Source organism: Pseudophryne corroboree, chromosome 7 (genome assembly GCF_028390025.1).
Source record: "Pseudophryne corroboree isolate aPseCor3 chromosome 7, aPseCor3.hap2, whole genome shotgun sequence".
Taxonomy (NCBI): domain Eukaryota; kingdom Metazoa; phylum Chordata; class Amphibia; order Anura; family Myobatrachidae; genus Pseudophryne; species Pseudophryne corroboree.
Window position 1 is genome coordinate 510,774,684 of NC_086450.1, and position 18,802 is coordinate 510,793,485.

The 18,802-nt window shown below is 50.5% G+C and overlaps 1 protein-coding gene across 2 annotated transcripts in view; it reads left to right on the top strand.

The window, feature by feature from the left end:
* Positions 1–2,516: 2,516 nt before the first annotated feature.
* LOC134945893 (E3 ubiquitin-protein ligase TRIM11-like) overlaps positions 2,517–18,802 on the top strand; it is a 54,063-nt gene continuing 37,777 nt past the window's right edge. The window contains exon 1 of one of the 2 annotated variants that reach the window (XM_063935447.1): positions 2,517–2,599. The gene's annotated coding sequence lies outside the window, so the exon portion shown is untranslated. The remainder of the gene's footprint in view (positions 2,600–18,802) is intronic. The other variant, XM_063935448.1, reaches the window with a different exon arrangement.

The window sequence follows — 18,802 nt, forward strand, 5'->3', positions numbered from 1 at the left end:
ATATTCTCAGTCACACAGCCCCAGTGTCTGTAGTGTTACATTGTATCCATACACTGTATATTCTCAGTCACACAGCCCCAGTGTCTGTAGTGTTACATTGTATCCATACACTGTATATTCTCAGTCACACACCCCCAGTGTCTGTAGTGTTACATTGTATCCATGCACTGTATATTCTCAGTCACACAGCCCCAGTGTCTGTAGTGTTACATTGTATCCATGCACTGTATATTCTCAGTCACACAGCCCCAGTGTCTGTAGTGTTACATTGTATCCATGCACTGTATATTCTCAGTCACACAGCCCCAGTGTCTGTAGTGTTACATTGTATCCATGCACTGTATATTCTCAGTCACACAGCCCCAGTGTCTGTAGTGTTACATTGTATCCATACACTGTATATTCTCAGTCACACAGCCCCAGTGTCTGTAGTGTTACATTGTATCCATACACTGTATATTCTCAGTCACACAGCCCCAGTGTCTGTAGTGTTACATTGTATCCATACACTGTATATTCTCAGTCACACATCCCAGTGTCTGTAGTGTTACATTGTATCCATACACTGTATATTCTCAGTCACACAGCCCCAGTGACTGTAGTGTTACATTGTATCCATACACTGTATATTCTCAGTCACACAGCCCCAGTGTCTGTAGTGTTACATTGTATCCATACCCTGTATATTCTCAGTCACACAGCCCCAGTGTCTGTAGTGTTACATTGTATCCATACCCTGTATATTCTCAGTCACACAGCCCCAGTGTCTGTAGTGTTACATTGTATCCATACACTGTATATTCTCAGTCACACAGCCCCAGTGTCTGTAGTGTTACATTGTATCCATACATTGTATATTCTCAGTCACACAGCCCCAGTGTCTGTAGTGTTACATTGTATCCATACACTGTATATTCTCAGTCACACAGCCCCAGTGTCTGTAGTGTTACATTGTATCCATACACTGTATATTCTCAGTCACACAGCCCCAGTGTCTGTAGTGTTACATTGTATCCATACACTGTATATTCTCAGTCACACAGCCCCAGTGTCTGTAGTGTTACATTGTATCCATACACTGTATATTCTCAGTCACACAGCCCCAGTGTCTGTAGTGTTACATTGTATCCATACACTGTATATTCTCAGTCACACAGCCCCAGTGTCTGTAGTGTTACATTGTATCCATACACTGTATATTCTCAGTCACACAGCCCCAGTGTCTGTAGTGTTACATTGTATCCATACACTGTATATTCTCAGTCACACAGCCCCAGTGTCTGTAGTGTTACATTGTATCCATACACTGTATATTCTCAGTCACACAGCCCCAGTGTCTGTAGTGTTACATTGTATCCATACACTGTATATTCTCAGTCACACAGCCCCAGTGTCTGTAGTGTTACATTGTATCCATACACTGTATATTCTCAGTCACACAGCCCCAGTGTCTGTAGTGTTACATTGTATCCATACACTGTATATTCTCAGTCACACATCCCCAGTGTCTGTAGTGGTACATTGTATCCATACACTGTATATTCTCAGTCACACAGCCCCAGTGTCTGTAGTGTTACATTGTATCCATACACTGTATATTCTCAGTCACACAGCCCCAGTGTCTGTAGTGTTACATTGTATCCATACACTGTATATTCTCAGTCACACAGCCCCAGTGTCTGTAGTGTTACATTGTATCCATACACTGTATATTCTCAGTCACACAGCCCAGTGTCTGTAGTGTAAAGGTGTGTACACACGGGTCGATTTTTTCTTCCGATTCTGACTATATAGTCAGAATCGGAAGAAAAGATAGTGCAGATCGCAAGGTGACAGTCACCTTGCGATCCCGATCCGATGCCGATGCGCGGCCCCGCGCGGTCGGCATCGGCAGAAAAAATAGGCTGTGCAGGCAAGTCAATCCTGACTATCTCTATAGAAGAGATAGTCAGGATTGAAATCGCACATAGCCAGCATCGCAAGCACAGTCATTATGTGCTTGCGATACTGGCTAAGTGCCGACCCGGCCCCCTGTCGCACGGTGAGAATCGGATAAGTCCGAATCTCACCGTGTGTATGCACCTTTACATTGTATCCATACACTGTATATTCTCAGTCACACAGCCCCAGTGTCTGTAATGTTACATTGTATCCATACTCTGTATATTCTCAGTCACACAGCACCAGTGACTGTAGTGTTACATTGTATCCATGCACTGTATATTCTCAGTCACACAGCCCCAGTGTCTGTAATGTTACATTATATCCATACTCTGTATATTCTCAGTCACACTGCCCCAGTGTCTGTAGTGTTACATTGTATCCATACACTGTATATTCTCAGTCACAGTGTGAAACAGAACACTTCAATACTAGTGTATTCCGATATTTAGAATCCCAAAAACACCCAACATGTCATGTTTTCAGTATTTCTGTCTCTGGAAACAGGTGGAACAATCACTAAACCAGCAAAATAGATGAAATCACCTGTAGGCTGTACATGATTAGTGGTATCCAGAGAACATGGCCATATAACACCCCCCTCTCCTCCCCCACACATCAGAGGGAAGTGATCCTGTGTGGAAGTCCTTGTACTCAGGTAAGAAGCACACCTGGGGCAGGTACAGATCTCTGTGGCTACAGATAAATAGTTGCTGGAACTTGAATGACATGTATTAGATGCAGAGATGAGGGTTATTCTGTACATAGTGTAAGGAGCAGTTCTGTGTCTTCCATTATTATTATTATTATTATTATTATTTGAAATTATTGTAAACTAATTCTGAACAAAGGCTTCTGAGGTTTCTGTCCCCATTAATTCATTAATCTATTAACCATAAACACCCATGTATTATTCCCTGCTGAGCCTGTGTATGTTGGGTCAGTTTGTTTTTGAACTTTGTTAAAATCTCCCTTTCTATGGTATCATCCCTTTCTGGGAACAATCTGGCAGAAGATTTGAAAACTGTGATCAGGGGTGTATCTAGGAGTCCCAGCACCACTGGCAAAGTAAGGGACTGGCACCCCCATATTTGAAATAGGGAAGGTGCATATGCAAAAAAGGGACATGGGGGCAGATGTATTTAGCCTGGAGACAGCATAAGAAAGTGATAAGTGCAAGGTGATAAATGCACCAGCCAATCAGCTCCTACCTGTTAATGCACCAGCCAATCGGCTCCAATATGTAAATTATCACCTTGCACTTCTCACTGGTTTATCACTTCCTTATGCCTTCTCCAGGTTAATGCATCTGCCTCTCTATCTGTGGGAAAGGGGCATGACCATACAATAGTTCCCCCAATTCAAATTACGCTGCACAGTAGTAACCCTTATACACATCATGCCCACACAGTAGCCGTTCCCTTTACACATTATGCCCACACAGTATTTCTTATAACACTGAGGAGACATCAGCAGTGCCCGGCCTGGCTGAGGATGCGGTGCCACCAAAGGCCAGGTAGTATAATCAAATAGTAGTGTAAAGAAGTGCAGTGCAGCGCACTACCCAGTGGTACAAGTAGAAACATTTTTTTTTTGGTGGTTCAGCGTGTGCACGCCCAAAAAATGGGTGTGGCCACATGCCACTTGGGGCATGGCCAATGAAAATGGGGCGTGATACACACATGACCCCAATACTGCAGTGCCAGATACACACATGCCCCCAATAGTGCCAGATACACACATGCCCCCAATAGTACCTGTTAAGTTCACTTAACTTTCAGGAAAAACCAATACCTTATTGCACAGTGGATTGGGCCGCTGCGGCAGCTAAATGTATGTGTTAAACCTCTATGAATATGTATGCACGTTTGCGTAAGCACGCCGACACGATGTGAGCACAATTTAGCAACATGTGTGGCTGAATACACCTTAAACCCTTAACAGAAATGGAATGCGACACCAATAGTTATGTTATGTTGTGGTCCAACGCAGCAACAAATATTTACTTAAAAGGGGTAAACGCAGAATATACAACACTATCACAGAGAAGAAGCTACAACCAATGGATACATACGTCTGTTCGCCTGCGCCACCCGGATCCGGTCCTCAGTCAGTCTAGCAAGATGACCTTCAGAGAATTAGACTGAGACCGGCCAGGAGGCATGGAACATAGAACAAAGGAAACTGTAAGCTCTTCTTCCATAGGTCATGGGGCAGGTCATTTACAGTATGTGAGGGGTCATAGGTTGGTTTGAACAGGTGGACGATGCTTGGTCCAGGTGTCCTTGCAGGTGTCCGCCACTGGGTTCCCTCCGAATATCATGAGTACAGTAATTACAGTGAGATATGAATATAGTATTCCTGCACATAACTATACACAGGAGAATGCGATTATCTGCAAACTGCGATCGGAATGTTGCCCTTGAATTACTGTACATGTGGATACCAAACCCCATGTTCTGACCTATTTCTGTCCCCTCACATCCTGTAAAGCTGGATACCTCCGTTGCTATACATTCTAAGTAAGTGTAAGTTGCTGGTGTGGTGTGTGTGGACTATGTGTAAATAATGCACTATGTAAATAAAATATGGAATATGTCTTTTTGGCATTTCTATGCATATGCGCATGTTACCATATTTACTCATACCATGCGCTAATACGCAAAGCCTGCGAGCCACTGTACGCTGCGTGTGAGTATGCGCACGTGCAGCAGAACACGTGCACGCACAGAGACCACTCTGAATGGGGTTAGTATGTGTAGAGTGTAAGTATAATATTTTCGACATCATCATGCCAGATACACACATGCCTCCACAGTGCCAGATACACACGTGCCTCCACAGTGCCAGATACACACGTGCCTCCACAGTGCCAGATACACACGTGCCTCCACAGTGCCAGATACACACGTGCCTCCACAGTGCCAGATACACACGTGCCTCCACAGTGCCAGATACACACGTGCCTCCACAGTGCCAGATACACACGTGCCTCCACAGTGCCAGATACACACGTGCCTCCACAGTGCCAGATACACACGTGCCTCCACAGTGCTAGACATGCCTCCACAGTGCCAGATACACACATGCATCCACAGTGCTAGACATGCCCCCACATTGCCAGATACACACATGCCTCCACAGTGCTAGACATGCCCCCACATTGCCAGATACACACATGCCTCCACAGTGCTAGACATGCCTCCACAGTGCCAGATACACACATGCATCCACAGTGCTAGACATGCCCCCACATTGCCAGATACACATATTCCCACACAGTGCCAGATGTGCCCCTACAGTCACAGTCCCCATCCCCCTCCCAGCACATAGCATAGCCCCCACCACCCTAAGCAAGAGCCGTAGTCTCCCAGCACAGAGCCGTAGTCTCCACCTCTCCCAACACAGTCATACAGTGGTCCCCACCTCCCTCCCATCCAGAGGCGTAACTAGGGTAGGGCGAGTGGGGCACGTGCCCTGGGCGCCCTGGCAGGCCCAGGAGAGGGGGGTGCCGCCGGCGTCCAGGCCCACTCGCCCCGTTACCCCTAAATGTGAGGGGAGGAGAGAGCGCAGCGTCTCTCCCTCCCCTCACCGCCGCTGGAGCACTAGCAGCGCTGCCAGCAGCGCTGCCGTGTCCGGTCTCCGGCGCTAGCCAATCAGGGCTTGCGGACCGGCTCCTGATTGGCTGCCGGTCCGCGAGCTCTGATTGGCTAGCGAACCGGCGCCAGACAGTCGCCGGCGTCCGGAGGGAGCAGCGAGGGAAAGGAGAGGCGCTGCACTGCGCTCTCCTCCCCTCACAGGTGAGTGACGGGGCAGGGGGGGTCCGGCGGCGGAACGGGGGGGCCTGGCACTGTGGGGCATGTATCCAGCACTGTGGGGCACAGTAACTGGCACTGTGGGGCACAGTAACTGGCACTGTGGGGCAATGTAACTGGCACTGTGGGGCACTGTGGGGCACTGTAACTGGCACTGTGGGGCACTGTAACTGGCACTGTGGGGCACTGTAACTGGCACTGTGGGGCATGTAACTGGCACTGTGGGGCATGTAACTGGCACTGTGGGGCATGTAACTGGCACTGTGGGGCACTGTATCTGGCACTGTGGGGCATGTATCCAGCACTGTGGGGCATGTATCCAGCACTGTAACTGGCACTGTGGGGCACTGTAACTGGCACTGTGGGGCACTGTAACTGGCACTGTGGGTCATGTATCCAGCACTGTGGGGCACTGTAACTGGCACTGTGGGCATGTAACTGGCACTGTGGGGCAATGTAACTGGCACTGTGGGGCACTGTAACTGGCACTGTGGGGCACTGTAACTGGCACTGTGGGGCACTGTAACTGGCACTGTGGGGCACTGTAACTGGCACTGTGGGGCACTGTAACTGGCACTGTGGGGCACTGTAACTGGCACTGTGGGGCACTGTAACTGGCACTGTGGGGCACTGTAACTGGCACTGTGGGGCACTGTAACTGGCACTGTGGGGCACTGTAACTGGCACTGTGGGTCATGTATCCAGCACTGTGGGGCACTGTAACTGGCACTGTGGGGCACTGTAACTGGCACTGTGGGGCACTGTAACTGGCACTGTGGGGCACTGTAACTGGCACTGTGGGGCACAGTAACTGGCACTGTGGGGCACTGTAACTGGCACTGTGGGGCACTGTAACTGGCACTGTGGGGCACTGTGGGGCACTGTAACTGGCACTGTGGGGCATTGTAACTGGCACTGTGGGGCATTGTAACTGGCACTGTGGGGCATTGTAACTGGCACTGTGGGGCATTGTAACTGGCACTGTGGGGCATGTATCTGGCACTGTGGGGCATGTATCTGGCACTGTGGGGCATGTATCTGGCACTGTGGGGCATGTATCTGGCACTGTGGGGCATGTATCTGGCACTGTGGGGCATGTATCTGGCACTGTGGGGCATGTATCTGGCACTGTGGGGCATGTATCTGGCACTGTGGGGCATGTATCTGGCACTGTGGGGCATGTATCCGGCACTGTGGGGCATGTATCCGGCACTGTGGGGCATGTATCCAGCACTGTAACTGGCACTGTGGGGCACTGTAACTGGCACTGTGGGGCATGTATCCAGCACTGTGGGGCACTGTAACTGGCACTGTGGGGCACTGTAACTGGCACTGTGGGGCACTGTAACTGGCACTGTGGGGCACTGTAACTGGCACTGTGGGGCACAGTAACTGGCACTGTGGGGCACAGTAACTGGCACTGTGGGGCATGTAACTGGCACTGTGGGGCATTGTATCCGGCACTGAGTGGGGCATTGTATCCGGCACTGAGTGGGGCATTGTATCCGGCACTGAGTGGGGCATTGTATCCGGCACTGAGTGGGGCATTGTATCCGGCACTGAGTGGGGCATTGTATCCGGCACTGAGTGGGGCATTGTATCCGGCACTGAGTGGGGCAATGTATCTGGCACTGTGGGCCATTTTCAGTGGCCACACCCCTTCTGGAGTGGAGCCACACCCCTTCTTGAGTGTGACCACGCCCATTTTTCGGTGCGCGCACATGCTTTGTTTAGTGTTTTTTTTTTTTTAAAGGGGGGGGGGGCGCCATTTTCCATCTTGCCCTGGGCTCCAGAAACCCTAGTTACACCTCTGCTCCCATCACAATAACAATCCCTGCTAACATAGATAGCAATAGTTCCCCTCCCTGCACATAGCCCCTCACCTACCCAGGCACATAGCCATAGTCCCCATCGCAGAGGCGGATTAACCGCTAGGCAACCAAAGCGGTTGCCTAGGGCCCGGTGGGTCCCAAGGGGCCTGAAGTAGGCCCCCCGCTTGTGCCGCGCTGCTGCTCAGTCCAGCGGCAGCGTATCTCAGCTGCCAGGAGGAGAGCGCGGCTATGTCTGGCGGCGTATAGCGGACTTCAAACCAGCCGCCGGTTCATTAGCCAATCAGAGCACGCGGACCGGCAGCCAATCAGGAGCCGCTGCTGCCGGTCTGTTTTAGTAATGGCCTTTATCATGAGGCGTACTGTGACAAATTACATGGCCCAATGTGGGCACTGCTATCAAGTAGTTAGGACTGCTGTATCAGAGAAGCCGTGAAGTGGCCAGCAGCTAAACATGTGTTTGCAAACATTTGTGACGAATTCTCTGAATTTTATTACCAGATAGATTCAGGGATAGTTACAGGTAATTTTCAGTGTGCGGAAGGGAATTTGGGGGTGGGGATTTGCACCCCCCTTCCTCTTTGTTTGTTTGTCCATGACCCCTCCCCCTTCCAGCACCTGATATATAATTATCTCCAGGTATGATTGAGCAGCTTCCAAATTGTTTGTCTGCTTGTGTGCATGAGGCATTGAATGGGAGCAGCATTTGGAAGGCATGCTGTTCCTTGTAGTGCCAATGGGAGATCCTGGGGGTGGCTCCCTGGTAAGTTAGCTCTCTGTCTGGAACTGTTTTAGTAATGGCCTTTATCATGAGGCGTACTGTGACAAATTACATGGCCCAATGTGGGCACTGCTATCAAGTAGTTAGGACTGCTGTATAAGAGAAGCCGTGAAGTGGCCAGCAGCTAAACATGTGTTTGCAAACATTTTTTCTTAAACATTTTTCAACTGACAAACAATATGGAGTCGCACTGCTTTCGTGAATGCAGTGGGTAGGACCTGCAGAATCAGTGCTGCACTACTGTGTGATGGAATTAGTCGGAGTTTAGACACAGCCAGAGGCGTACGTACCTGTGGGAGGTAATGGAGTCTGCTGCCGCTGGGCTCCTCCTCTGTAGGGGAGCACCTCTCCTCCTGTTCTGTGACACAAGTCAATCAAGTTAATTGGCAGCCACTTCCCTGGCCGTCATACCCAGGATTAAAACCCACACCCTATTACACGGGAAGCAGGCTCCTCACTGAAGCTGTTTGCTCCTGTATAGGAAATAATAAGAATTTACTTACCGATAATTCTATTTCTCGTAGTCCGTAGTGGATGCTGGGGACTCCGTCAGGACCATGGGGATTAGCGGCTCCGCAGGAGACAGGGCACAAAAATAAAAGCTTTATGACTAGGTGGTGTGCACTGGCTCCTCCCCCTATGACCCTCCTCCAAGCCTCAGTTAGGATACTGTGCCCGGACGAGCGTACACAATAAGGAAGGATTTTGAATCCCGGGTAAGACTCATACCAGCCACACCAATCACACTGTACAACTTGTGATCTGAACCCAGTTAACAGCATGATAACAGAGGAGCCTCTGAAAAGATGGCTCACAACAATAACAACCCGATTTTTGTAACAATAACTATGTACAAGTATTGCAGACAATCCGCACTTGGGATGGGCGCCCAGCATCCACTACGGACTACGAGAAATAGAATTATCGGTAAGTAAATTCTTATTTTCTCTGACGTTCTAAGTGGATGCTGGGGACTCCGTCAGGACCATGGGGATTATACCAAAGCTCCCAAACGGGCGGGAGAGTGCGGATGACTCTGCAGCACCGAATGAGAGAATTCCAGGTCCTCCTCAGCCAGGGTATCAAATTTGTAGAATTTTGCAAACGTGTTTGCCCCTGACCAAGTAGCAGCTCGGCAAAGTTGTAAAGCCGAGACCCCTCGGGCAGCCGCCCAAGATGAGCCCACCTTCCTTGTGGAGTGGGCATTGACAGATTTTGGCTGTGGCAGGCCTGCCACAGAATGTGCAAGCTGAATTGTACTACAAATCCACCGAGCAATCGTCTGCTTAGAAGCAGGAGCACCCAACTTGTTGGGTGCATACAAGATAAACAGCGAGTCAGTTTTCCTGACTCCAGCCGTCCTAGAAACGTATTTTTTCAGGGCCCTGACAACGTCCAGCAACTTGGAGTTCTCCAAGTCCCTAGTAGCTGCAGGCACCACAATAGGTTGGTTCAGGTGAAACGCTGACACCACCTTAGGGAGAAACTGGGGACGAGTCCGCAGTTCTGCCCTGTCCGAATGGAAAATCAGATATGGGCTTTTGTAAGACAAAGCCGCCAATTCTGACACTCGCCTGGCCGAGGCCAGGGCCAACAGCATGGTCACTTTCCATGTGAGATATTTCAAATCCACTGATTTGAGCGGTTCAAACCAATGCGATTTGAGGAATCCCAGAACTACGTTCAGATCCCACGGTGCCACTGGAGGCACAAAAGGAGGCTGTATATGCAGTACTCCCTTGACAAATGTCTGGACTTCAGGAACTGAAGCCAATTCTTTCTGGAAGAAAATCGACAGGGCCGAAATTTGAACCTTAATGGACCCCAATTTGAGGCCCATAGACACTCCTGTTTGCAGGAAATGCAGGAATCGACCCAGTTGAAATTCCTCCGTGGGGGCCTTCCTGGCCTCACACCACGCCACATATTTTCGCCAAATACGGTGATAATGTTGTGCGGTCACCTCCTTCCTGGCTTTGACCAGGGTAGGTATGACCTCTTCCGGAATGCCTTTTTCCCTTAGGATCCGGCGTTCAACCGCCATGCCGTCAAACGCAGCCGCGGTAAGTCTTGGAACAGACAGGGTCCTTGCTGAAGCAAGTCCCTTCTTAGCGGCAGAGGCCATGGGTCCTCTGTGAGCATCTCTTAAAGTTCCGGGTACCAAGTCCTCCTTGGCCAATCCGGAGCCACGAGTATAGTTCTTACTCCTCTCCTTCTTATAATTCTCAGTACCTTGGGTATGAGAGGAAGAGGAGGGAACACATACACTGACTGGTACACCCACGGTGTTACCAGAGCATCCACAGCTATTGCCTGAGGGTCCCTTGACCTGGCGCAATACCTGTCCAGTTTTTTGTTTAGGCGGGACGCCATCATGTCCACCTTTTGGTCTTTCCCAACGGGTCACAAGCATGTGGAAGACTTCTGGGTGAAGTCCCCACTCTCCCGGGTGGAGGTCGTGCCTGCTGAGGAAATCTGCTTCCCAGTTGTCCACTCCCGGAATGAACACTGCTGACAGTGCTATCACATGATTTTCCGCCCAGCGGAGAATCCTTGCAGCTTCTGCCATTGCCCTCCTGCTTCTTGTGCCGCCCTGTCTGTTTACATGGGCGACTGCCGTGATGTTGTCCGACTGGATCAGCACCGGCTGACCCTGAAGCAGAGGTCTTGCTAGGCATAGAGCATTGTAGATTGCCCTTAGCTCCAGTATATTTATGTGAAGGGAAGTCTCCAGACTTGACCATGTTCCCTGGAAATTTTTTCCCCGTGTGACTGCTCCCCAGCCTCTCAGGCTGGCATCCGTGGTCACCAGGACCCAATCCTGAATGCCGAATCTGCGCCCCTCTAGTAGATGAGCACTCTGCAGCCACCACAGAAGAGACACCCTTGTCCTTGGAGACAGGATTATCCGCTGATGCATCTGAAGATGCGATCCGGACCATTTGTCCAGCAGATCCCACTGAAAAGTTCTTGCGTAAGAAGCCACCATTTTTCCCAGGACCCTTGTGCACTGATGCACTGACACTTTTCCTGGTTTTAGGAGGTTCCTGACTAGCTCGGATAACTCCTTGGCTTTCTCCTCCGGGAGAAACACCTTTTTCTGGACTGTGTCCAGAATCATCCCTAGGAACAGCAGACGTGTCGTCGGGATCAGCTGCGATTTTGGAATATTTAGAATCCACCCGTGCTGTTGTAGCAGTACCCGAGATAGTGCTACTCCGACCTCCAACTGTTCCCTGGACTTTGCCCTTATCAGGAGATCGTCCAAGTAAGGGATAATTAAGACGCCTTTTCTTCGAAGAAGAATCATCATTTCGGCCATTACCTTGGTAAAGACCCGGGGTGCCGTGGACAATCCAAACGGCAGCGTCTGAAACTGATAATGACAGTTCTGTACTACGAACCTGAGGTACCCTTGGTGAGAAGGGTAAATTGGGACAAGAAGGTAAGCATCCTTGATTTCCAGGGACACCATATAGTCCCCTTCTTCCAGGTTCGCTATCACTGCTCTGAGTGACTCCATCCTGAATTTGAACCTTTGTATGTAAGTGTTCAAAGATTTCAGATTTAGAATAGGTCTCACCGAGCCGTCTGGCTTTGGTACCACAAATAGTGTGGAATAATACCCCTTTCCCTGTTGTAGGAGGGGTACTTTGATTATCACCTGCTGGGAATACAGCTTGTGAATTGCTTCCAATACTGCCTCCCGGTCGGAGGGAGACGTTGGTAAAGCAGACTTCAGGAACCTGCGAGGGGGAGACGTCTCGAATTCCAATTTGTACCCCTGGGATACTACCTGTAGGATCCAGGGGTCCACTTGCGAGTGAGCCCACTGCGCGCTGAAACTCTTGAGACGACCCACCACCGCACCTGAATCCGCTTGTAAGGCCCCAGCGTCATGCTGAGGACTTGGCAGAAGCTGTGGAGGGCTTCTGTTCCTGGGAAGAAGCTGTCTGCTGCAGTCTTTTTCCCTTTCCTCTACCCCGGGGCAGATATGACTGGCCTTTTGCCCGCTTGCCCTTATGGGCAGTGCCAGATTAAGGTCCTCATGGGCCTGGAGCTGTAATTTATGTAGGGCCTACTGTGTGCCGCTTCAGGGGGTGGGACCAGCATGGTGGGGATGTGACTACTGATATGGGGGTGTGGTCTGTGCAGTGTGGTCTGGCTAGCACCATGGAGGGCATAGCTACCCACCTACGGTTTATTTTTGTGTTACGAGCCTAACCTACTAGTATATATTTAGATTGTGGCAGTAGGAAACCCATGCAAGTATGGGGAGAATATACAAACACCACACAGTTAGGGCCGTGGTGGGAATCAAACCCATGACCTTAGTGCTGTGAGGCAGTAAAGCTAACCATTACACCATCTGTAGACCTGTTAGTGGCTGCAGTCCAAGCCACATGGGAATTTTGCCCCAGAACATTTTAAAAATACATTTATATAATGCTATCCTATGACTAAACTCAATGAGCTATGGTTTTTCTAATATGCATTTTCAGGTTTTATTAACATGCAACAACCATGTAAAAAATATACTACCGCTAACCCTACACCCACTCCCCACACACACTACACTACCCCTGCACCTATTCCCCGCACACACTACATTACCCCTGCACCTACTCCCCTCACACACTACACTACCCCTGCACCTACTCCCCGCACACACTACATTACCCCTGCACCTACTCCCCGCACACACTACACTACCCCTGCACCTACTCCCCGCACACACTACACTACCCCTGCACCTACTCCCCGCACACACTACATTACCCCTGCACCTACTCCCCCCACACACTACACTGCCTCTGCACCTACTCCCCGCACACACTACACTACCTCTGCACCTACTCCCCGCACACACTACATTACCCCTGCACCTACTCCTCGCACTCACTACATTACCCCTGCACCTACTCCCCCCACTCACTACACTACCTCTGCACCTACTCCCCGCACACACTACATTACCCCTGCACCTACTCCCCGCACACACTACATTACCCCTGCACCTACTCCCCGCACACACTACATTACCCCTGCACCTACTCCCCGCACACACTACACTACCTCTGCACCTACTCCCCGCACACACTACATTACCCATGCACCTACTCCCCGCACACACTACATTACCCCTGCACCTACTCCCCGCACACACTACCCCCTGCACCTATTCCCCCCACACACTACACTACCTCTGCACCTACTCCCCGCACACACTACATTACCCCTGCACCTACTCCCCCCACACACTACACTACCTCTGCACCTACTCCCCCTACACAGTACACTACCTCTGCACCTACTCCCCGCACACACTACACTACCTCTGCACCTACTCCCCGCACACACTACATTACCCCTGCACCCGCTCCCCGCACACACTATACTACCCCTGCACCTGCTCCCCCCACACACTACAATACCTCTGCACCTACTCCCCGCACACACTACATTACCCCTGCACCTACTCCCCGCACACACTACATTACCCCTGCACCTACTCCCCCCACACACTACATTACCTCTGCACCTACTCCCCCCACACACTACACTACCTCTGCACCTACTTCCCGCACACACTACTTTACCCCTGCATCCGCTCCCCGCACACACTACACTACCCCTGCACCTACTCCCCGCACACACTACACTACCCCTGCACCTACTCCCCGCACACACTACACTTCCCCTGCATCCGCTCCCCGCACACACTACACTACCGCTAACCCTGCACCCACTCCCCACACACACTATACTATTGCTAACCCTGCACCTGCTCCTCGCACACACTACACTTCCTCTGCACCCGCTCCCAGCACACAATACACTACCGCTAACCCTGCACCCTCTCCCCGCACACACTACCCCTAACCCTGCACCTGCTGCTCGCTCACACTACCCCTAACCCTGTACCTGCTCCTCACACACACTACCCCTAACCCTGCTCCTCGTACACACTACCCCTAACCCTGCACCCGCATCCCTCACCCACTACCACTAACCCTGCACCCGCTCGTCGCACACACTACCCCTAACCCTGCACCCGCTCCTTGCACACACTAACCCTGCACCCGCACCCCGCACACACTACCCCTATCCCTGCACCCGCACACACTACCCCTAACCCTGTACCCGCTCCTCGCACACACTACCCCTAACCCTGTACCCGCATCCCTCACACACTACCACTAACCTTGCACCCGCACCCCGCACACACTATCCCTAACCCTGTACCTGTTCCTCCCACACACTACCCCTAACCCTGTACCCGCTCGTCGCACACACTACCCCTAACCCTGTTCCCGCTCCTCCCACACACTACCCCTAACCCTGTACCCGCTCGTCGCACACACTACCCCTAACCCTGTACCCGCTCCTCGCACACACTACCCCTAACCCTGCACCCGCTCCTTGCACACACTAACCCTGCACCCGCACCCCGCACACACTACCCCTATCCCTGCACCCGCACACACTACCCCTAACCCTGTACCCGCATCCCTCACACACTACCCCTAACCCTGTACCCGCATCCATCACACACTACCACTAACCCTGCACCGGCACACACTATCCCTAACCCTGTACCCGCTCCCCGCACACACTACCCCTAACCCTGCACGTACATCATCGTTTCGGGGACCCCCGTCCCCTTCATCAGGATCATAATATAATCAAATATATATATATCTATCAGAGCGGGAGAGAGAGGCATGGATGGAGAGAGAGTATGGGCGTGGAGAGACAGTGGTGAGGGAAAGAGCTGCATGGAGGAAAGAGAGAGCGGGTGCACTGGGGAGAGAAAGAGAGAGGCATAGGAGAGAGAGAGGGCATGAGGGAAAGAAGCATGGGGGAAAGAGAGAGAGAGAGGGCCATGGGAGACAGAGAGATGGGGGTATGGGGAGAGAGAGTTATGGGGGAGGGAGATGGCATGGGCAGAGATGGGGCCATAAGGAGCGGGAGAGACAGGCATGGGGAAAGAGACATCCATAGGGAGAGACTGGTGAGAGAGAGCAACAGAATGAGATTAGGCAGGAGAGCTTGCTGCTCAATCCAAGTAAAGTAGTAACTACACTGCTTTCACAAAAGACCCATACACACTTGCCGAGAAAATGAGCGACGTTGCTCATTTTCCCCCTACCTGAGCAACGTCGCTCATTTTCTCGGCAACTGTATATGGCGCCAGCGACGATCGATGCGCTGCCCTGCGGGTCGGCTATGATCGTCGCTGTCCGCAGTGGAGCTGCGTGATGTCACTGAGCGATATGAACGGTCATATCGCTCAGTGTGTACGGGCGGCCGCCGACCGCACAGCCCGGGAGGGGAAACACTAGACAACGTCGTTTATAGAGCGACGTCGTCTAGCGTGTATGGACCTTTACTCCTGTGAGTGCGGCTGATGTCTGTCTATTTATGTAGAGTACCTGCTGTCTGGCTGCTCGCTCCTTACTTCCCCTGCTTCATGGGTCCTCTTGGGCATCAGGAGTGCATGGAGAGTGTGGCTCTTCACTTCTCGGTGCGGGCCCAGCAAAACAGACATTGCAGTGGCTGCCGGTTCCGCCCCCAGGCGAACTGCACTGTGTATGTATGTATGTATGTATGTATATATATATATATATATATATATATATATATATATATATATATATATATACGGTAGCATAGGTCCGGCACTCCTCGATGAAGCTATAATAATATACCGGTGCCTTCACATGTACTGCAGTACATACATATAGTTACCCCGGTGCGGCACTCGGTACTTGACAAACGGACTCTGGAAACCAGTATAGTTTAACAACGTTTCAGTGCTCGCCGGCACTATCGTCAGGTTTATAAGATTAAACAAGCCATTACATACCTTAAATACACGTGCACCCGTGAAAGACGCCGCGCCGGCGGTTGAGGGAGAACCTCCTCCTTTCCGGACGCAGCTGATTACGTCATCCTAAAGTGACTACCATCACCATAGTAACATACAAACATTAAAACAACGGATCTGTAAATGCAGAATCACATAGTTATAGAATCAAAATAACATTAGTCCCTATCTCAGCTACATATTGATACAAGTATCTAATCATCAAAAGCAGTTAAAACTCAAGTACTCATTTAGCCCGCGTGGGGCTACTACATCCAACCGGTGAATCCATTGGACCTCACGCTGAATTAATAACCGGTTTCTATCACCACCTCTCACTGGTTTTTTTACCCAGTCAATCATCCTATATTTAATGCTTGCAATTGAATGTTTTTGTTCTGCAAAGTGACGTGCAACAGGTTGATCTGCTCTAGTGCTGCTACTTAAAGCTGCTCTTATTGCACCACGGAAGAAATAATTATAAATCTATCTTCATATGATTTATCAAAAGCAGAAAGATCTTTGCTAAACCGGTTATTAATTCAGCGTGAGGTCCAATGGATTCACCGGTTGGATGTAGTAGCCCCACGCGGGCTAAATGAGTACTTGAGTTTTAACTGCTTTTGATGATTAGATACTTGTATCAATATGTAGCTGAGATAGGGACTAATGTTATTTTGATTCTATAACTATGTGATTCTGCATTTACAGATCCGTTGTTTTAATGTTTGTATGTTACTATGGTGATGGTAGTCACTTTAGGATGACGTAATCAGCTGCGTCCGGAAAGGAGGAGGTTCTCCCTCAACCGCCGGCGCGGCGTCTTTCACGGGTGCACGTGTATTTAAGGTATGTAATGGCTTGTTTAATCTTATAAACCTGACGATAGTGCCGGCGAGCACTGAAACGTTGTTAAACTATACTGGTTTCCAGAGTCCGTTTGTCAAGTACCGAGTGCCGCACCGGGGTAACTATATATATATATATATATATATATATATATATATATTTACACACACTTTAAGCCACAGAGGCCCCCTTTGTGTAAGTGCCACAGGACTGGAAGGACAGGACTACTAACAGCAGCTGAATTTGCAGGAATTCAGTTATAACCCAATATGCACAAAGCTGCTGACTGACCAGGGGGCGGGGCTAATCGGACCTGTGGGCGGAGCTTCGGGGACAGACCTTTGGATTGCATGGGAACAGAATCTGATCGAGCATTGCTGTAGGCCGCCCAGGGGGCGGAGCTAATTGGACATGTGGGCGGAGCTCAGGGAAAAGCCTTGGATTGCATGGGAACACAATCTGAAGGAGCACAGCTGCAGGCCGCCCAGGGGGCGGAGCTTATCGCGGCTGGGGTCTGACTCGAGTCTGAGCTTCAGGTAATAGGAGGGGATGGGAGCGGATGTGCACACTGCGGGCAGCTGCAGCCTGGAGTAGGCGGAGCCTCAGCCGCGACGAAGGTGTATGCTGTAACTGTTCATAAGTGATGACAGGAGAAGACGATTTCTCCTGTCATCACTGGCTGACTGAATTGGGATCCTGTGGGCCTATTTTCAATGGGGGGCCTGGAGCTGCAGCTCCATCCGCCCCATTGTTAATCCGGCCCTGCTTATGGGGACGAAAGGACTGAGGCTGAAAAGACGGTGTCTTTTTCTGCTGAGAGGTGAGTTGGGGTAAAAAGGTGGATTTTCCTGCTGTTGCCGTGGCCACCAGGTCCGAAAGACCGACCCCAAACAACTCCTCCCCTTTATACGGCAATACTTCCATATGCCGTTTGGAATCCGCATCGCCTGACCACTGTCGTGTCCATAAACATCTTCTGGCAGAAATGGACATCGCACTTACTCTTGATGCCAGGGTGCAAATGTCCCTCTGTGCATCACGCATATATAGAAACGCATCTTTTAAACGCTCTATAGTCAATAAAATACTGTCCCTGTCCAGGGTATCAATATTTTCAGTCAGGGAATCCGACCAAGCCACCCCAGCACTGCACATCCAGGCTGAGGCAATCGCTGGTCGCAGTATAACACCAGTATGTGTGTATATACTCTTTAGGACATTCTCCAGCTTCCTATCAGCTGGCTCCTTGAGGGCGGCCGTCTCAGGAGATGGTAACGCCACTTGTTTTGATAAGCGTGTGAGTGCCTTATCCACCCTAGGGGGTGTTTCCCAACGCGCCCTAACTTCTGGCGGGAAAGGGTATAATGCCAATAATTTCTTTGATATCAGCAATTTTTTATCGGGTGAAACCCACGCATCATCACACACTTCATTTAATTCGTCTGATTCAGGAAAAACTACGGGTAGTTTTTTCACACCCCACATAATACCCTTTTTTGTGGTACTTGTAGTATCAGAAATATTCAAAGCCTCCTTCATTGCCGTGATCATGTAACGTGTGGCCCTACTGGAAAATACGTTTGCTTCTTCACCGTCGACACTGGAGTCAGTGTCCGTGTCTGTGTCTGTGTCGACCGACTGAGGTAACGGGCGCTTTAGAGCCCCTGACGGTGTTTGAGACGCCTGGACAGGCACTAATTGATTTGCCGGCTGTCTC